The sequence below is a fragment of the Chiroxiphia lanceolata genome, chromosome 9 (genome assembly GCF_009829145.1).
Source record: "Chiroxiphia lanceolata isolate bChiLan1 chromosome 9, bChiLan1.pri, whole genome shotgun sequence".
Classification (NCBI taxonomy): Eukaryota; Metazoa; Chordata; class Aves; order Passeriformes; family Pipridae; genus Chiroxiphia; species Chiroxiphia lanceolata.
In genome coordinates this window covers 5,677,484-5,683,483 of record NC_045645.1, presented here as the reverse complement: position 1 = coordinate 5,683,483, position 6,000 = coordinate 5,677,484, and positions in this window count along the sequence as shown.

Here is a 6,000-nt window from a genome sequence, read left to right as displayed (position 1 = left end):
AGTGTCTGGAAGGGAATCAGCTCAGTCAATCACGAGCAATGTAAAACCTCAGTTGAAAACACCCTGGATCCACTTTGCAAAATGACTCCCATAAATGACAAAACAATATGCATGCACTCTTAAAGAAGTAAGAGATTAAACAAAGACCTAGAGCTTATAATCACTGCTGCTTTGGGGTAGGAATAATTTACAGTAAAAGATGCCTGCCTGATGTGTATTTCAACAGTTTTGCAAGCTTTTCCCATTTCCCTTTACGAGTCAATGCTTCAAATTTGTTTGTACCCAGAATAATTTGAAAAAAACAGCCTCTCCTGCTTACATCCTCTTCTACTTACCAGTGCATAGATCTACATTCATAGGCCATTAGAGGAGAAATGGCTGCAGAATGATGATCACCCAAATTAACGACTATTTATTGTCTCTACAGCCAAAAAGGCTGTCTCCAAAAACCTCTGAGCTGAGCAATCTAGTGTCCACCAGAAGACACCCCTGGTTAGGACTTATATTTAAAAGCTTTTTGTTGTGGATTTTTTTTAATGTCAATGTACTCATCTGAAGAGGAAAAGGCTCAGTAGCCTATTGTCAGATGGGGTCTGAGAACTGGTGTTTGTCAGCAATAAGAACACTGAACTGACCTGACCCATGGTCCAGAAGCCTTTGGATCACTGAGATTTCTGCTTCTGGGGGCTCATTCCCTCCAGGAACATCAGCCATATGTTAAACCAGCACCTACAAGGACTAAAGCAAACACAAGTGTTTCTACACCCCTCAGGCTCCGCCTTTGCCTGTCCTTGTTCACCAGTTGTTCCCAGTCTCCTGCACACAGACTTCTGTTCAGGCCATGGATGATCAGCTGCAAATACAAGTTGCCTCACTGAACAGCTCTAACACCTATTTTTATCCCCTAATTCTCACCAGGCTTCCTTATTAAAGCAATAGGGATGCTTAATAGGGGGCTTCATAATTCTTTGAGGGGTCGAGCCATTCAAAATGAGCCCCCCTCCCTGTGAAAGATCACTTAGAGCTCATCACTGCCTCTTCCCACTCTGCTGAGGATGAATGGTGTTTTATTTATAGGCAAGGCACAAAGCTCAAGGCCCAGGATGAGAGCTGCCAGCTCCAGAGACAGAAATAATATCTGTGATTGACCTAAATGTCCAAGGCAACCGCTGACAGCCCACACACAGCACAGGAGCAGAGCCTTTAACAAATAAATGGAAGGAAATTTATACCCAAGGCTGCAAGAGAAGACCTTGGGAAATAAATACCCTCAGCCTTTCAGCAGCAATTGCTGAACGTAGATGACCAGATCTCATCCTGCAATTACACTGACCTCTCCGAGCATGGCAGAGCCTCTAGACCAAGGCCTCTGACTTGACAATTTGCAAACACCAGAAGAGATCCCGAACTGGCATTTTTGTTCTTAAATTTTTTTGATGGGCCAGCGTGTGCTCAGAAACATCCTGGGTCACAGGAGTGGGAGTCTGTGACCCTGGCTATGAGGAGCTGCTATCAGACAGGTGAGTCCTAAGCTCAGCGAACACCTCTAGTGAGCAATGAGTGATGCCCAAGCACCAGGTGTTATGTCTCAAAATCCTCTCGCATTAAAGTGAGAGCCAAACTCTGCCTGAAGAATCTTTCTGGAGGCAATTTAGCTGACAGGGATGCAAATTCAGGGATGTCTGGGACTTTCTAGACTCACAGAGCAGCCCTGGAGGTCATTTATTTCCTGTATTACATCCTCATCCCTTGAATCCTTCCCCACCCTTGATAAAAAGCAGCACATACCCTGACACCTCCAAGAAGAGCAGCCAGAGAGCTTTGCTGCAGCTGTGAGGTGTGATGGCCCCAGTAATGGAAAAGGTCCTGGGGCTGAAGAGGGACCCTCAGAGAGAAATGTAACCTTGGCTAAGACCTGATGCAGCATCTTGGGCATGGAAAGCTGTAGGAAACATAAATTCTCTGCAGAGCGCAAGGAAAGGTGGCAGTATTCATTTTCTGTGCTACCAGATGAAGATGGTAGGTGTCACTAGCAAAAAGTACAATTGAAAAAAGAAGAGCAGGAATGTTCAGTTCAGTTTTACACATCAAGCCTTCAGTGCTGGGTCTGAGTGTGTATTTTTGGCACAGTACAATATTTGGGGAAATACAGATACTGCACAAACCAAGATGGGCTCATGATTTGGCAACAGCCAGAGCACTGTGGTGTCTTTTGTTCCTTAACGAAGTTATTGTCCACAAATAGTACTTGCTTGCTACTGAGATCACAGTTAAAAGTAAAGGATTATGTAAATGGGTTCTTGTCACCAGCATGAGCCCAGCTGGTCTTAGTCCACCCCACTGCCACGACAGTGGTCCTGCCTCCACTGTCATAGCTGACCCCTTCTTTCTATCAACACTAGAAACCTGATCTGGCTGAAAAATCTCATCCGATCTCCTTTTCTCCTCCAAAATTGTTAGTTTCCTGCTGGATCAGTTCCCTGCCCTGTCCCATAATTGTTACTGCCAGTGATGAGGAGGAGCAGGGACATGGGTCTGGCCATGGCAGTCCTTCCCACCTCAGTGCAGGCTTTGCCCCTGGCAGGAGTATCCCCTTTCTCAGCACCCTGTTAAAAACTGACAGGATACTGTAGTCCATGGCTGTGCAGAGGGATCCTAGTGTTGGGGCAAGAGTTGCATGGGTGGCTTTGCTGCTGAGCCTCCTTGCCATGGAGATCCACTGAGGAAAACCTGAGCCCTGGTCTTTTTTTTTCCCTACTTTTTTCCCGTATGCCAGCTCACAAGCTTGGACTTCTGGAGTCTGTGCTCTGAGCTGTGGTTATTGCACACAACTTCCCCCTTAACTGCTCTGACAAGTAATAGAATTATCCTCCTTCCCCAGCTCATCGGCCAGGAGCTCTCTGGCTTTAATTCACCGATAAATCTTTGCTCCATGGAGGGAGAAGGGCAAGAAAGGGGGAGACGGAGCAGTATAGCCACAAACAAGGAGCTGATAAATGCTAATGAATTTATGGGGATTACACCAATCCTTTAGCCAAAGCCAGAGACCCCCATAGCTACACAGGCCCATGTGATCTGCCTGCATCTGACTGCAAGAAATCATTCGAAAGACAGGCAATTTGCCCTTCTGCTGTAATTAATTCTGGTTGGGAACAACAACAAAAAGAGAGGGTAAACATTTCACTTGACTGCAGGTGGACAGACATGCTGTGGCCCCAGTATGTTATGATTCCAGTGTGCTGTGACCCCTCACCAGCTCAAAACCTGGGGAGTGCTTTGCCCAGGCCAGGCTGAGTCGTGTACCCCCAGTTCCCCTGGGCTGATGCTGGGGACAGCAGGGACTGGGACGGGGGATGCTGGTGGCAATAGGCTCCCAGTTACCACAGTCTGGCCCAGGAATTAAGCTGGGATTAAGTTACAGGAGCCTCTTTGTAGAAAGGCTGTGGGACGCAGCGGGTCCTGCTCCCCAGTCAACAGGATTTTGCTTTTGGAGAGGAATCGGGCAAAAGGCTGCGGCTCTGCCTGCCGCTCGCAGGGATTTGGGCAGCAGGTGGAGCTCGCTCCACTGGTATGAACAGTTCCTCACATTTCCTCACCTGGAGCTGGGATTTGCCTGCCCTGAAGTTGTGGGTGCCCTGTACCCTGGCGAGCTGAGGGCTGCCAGCTCACCCACAGCTGGGGCAGGTGAGCAACATCCGCTGCATCTTCTCAGTTTGGGTAAATCCTGACAGTCTTCATCTTTATCACGTATCTTGCAATGTGCTGCCTCCTAACATAACATACCAGAGAGTTCCTGCCCCACTGAGCATCCCCCAAGGCTAGACCTCGAGATTTGGCTACCAAAATACCTGACCCAAATGACAAGCTTGAGCTCTGCAGGTTAAAACCTGAGCTCCAAAGGGTCCCGCTGAGGTGTCTCATAGCTGCTTCCTATGTGTGGGAATGAAGATGTCACTGTGACAGAGGCACTGTGGTGTCCTGGACACCTCTTGAGGACAGGAAAGCTGTGACCATGAGTGACAGATCTGGCAGTGCCTGGAGGAGCCCTGGCCTTCCCCCTTAGACTCTTCACCAACACTGGGGTTTTGAAGGGTGCTGCTCTCCACAGAGACATGTGCAAAGGACAGGAATAATCTAATAACTTTTTGTGTGTCAGGTCATAATAAAATGGCTTGAGGTTGAAGGATAAGTTAATCTGTTACCTTGTCTTTCAGTACTTTGAAAGGCTTTTCTAATATAACTTTTTCCCACACATTTGCATTAACTTCAAGATGCAAGAAGAACAAACTTTTTTTTTCTCTTCAGCTGTAATGGTTTTGTCTCTGATAGATTCAGTTTTCTTCCTAGTGGTTTGTATGGTGCCATATTGTAGATTTGTGACCAAAACTGTGGTGATTATGGGGATGTTGTAGCTATTACTGAGCAGGGCTCACACAGAGACAAGGACTTCTCTGCTTCTCATACCACCTCACCAGTGAGGAGCCTGAGGGTGCACAAGGAGTTGGGAGGGGACACAGCCAGGACAGCTGACCCCAACTGACCACAGGGATAACCCAGACCACACAATGTTGTGCTCAGCAATAAAAGCTGGGGGAAGAAGGAGGAAAGAGGGGATGTTCGGAGTGATGATGTTTGTCTTCCCAAGTCACCGTTACACGTCATGGAGCCCTGCTGTCCTGGGGATGGCTGAACACCTGCCTGAACGTGGGAAGTACCAAATTAATTCCTTGTCTTGCTTTACCTGCACAGACAGTTTTTGCTATTAAACTGTCTTCATCTCAACACAGGAGTGTCTCACTTCTACCCTTCCCATTCTCTCTCCCATCCCACTGTGAGGGAGTGAGCAACTGGCTGCGTGGGGCTGAGCTTCCCACTGGGGTACTCGAGTTTCTCCCATCCCTACCTATGCACAAACATCTGCATCCAGAATTCCAGGCGAACTGCTCCCAACAGCTGTGCTCCTCCAAGCTCAGACATGATTTCGTGGCAGTCCCTGGAAGACGCGGTAGATGGCACTCCGGATATGATATTCTGGGCTTAAAACTTCACTCCTGAAGTTAAACTAAAATTAAAAACCTGGAAAAGTTCAGGAGAGCTTTAAGCCTCTTAATTTAAATACAGATGCTGAACGTCTGGAAGAAATTCCTGACACTGGAAGCTGCTTTTCCCGCCTTGTTCAATAAGAAAGGTCCCATCCCCGAGTTATCAGCACACTCTGAGTGTGGGATCCCTGAAGTGGCAGGTAACCAAACAGAGAGATTTGGGGGAAGGCAGGTGGAGAAAAGGGCATGGCTGATTTCATTATCACTAATAATAACAAATCCTTCTCTCAAAAAAAAATTCTCACCACAGAAAGGACCCAATATAAAGCTCAGTGGAGAAAATGGCATTGGATGCGGGTGCTTTTCTGGTGGTTTTCAGTGGTGACTTGGCTCCAGAGAGGTGCCACATCCCTGACCCATTTTCTTACAGCTGCATGCAGGAGTCTTCTGAACACCTCAGCACGACACGGACACTGAGGCTGCTGCTGTGTCCCGGTGGCAGCACCATGGAAATGCAATAGGAGGCACTGCTAGTGATAGAGGTTTGACCAAAAGTAGGCAAATTATGTCTGATTGATTCTTAAATCCTGCTGAGTGGCCGGATGGACCGTGTGGCTGTATGGATTCATCTCAGGTATTGAAACAGCAAGACCCAGATTCACTTGAGTCAGGGTGTAGCTATTGACTCCATCAAGAAGCTGTTCCTATTGCAAGTGTTTCTCCAGAAATCCTAACTTTTATTTAGTTTCTGCCTTTTTTCCTCAGGAAGTATAGTGATTTCTGTGTTAACAATGTAGGTTAAAAGAGTCTGTCCTGTATTTCTGGGAGACAAGAGTTAAAACTACTGATAGATACTCTTTAAAATGGATTAAAAAGGATTTTTTTTTTAAGCAAAAAAAAAAGTTTTTAAATAAAACAAAAGGCAACATGTAGCTTCTATTTTTTCAGTCTGTTACTA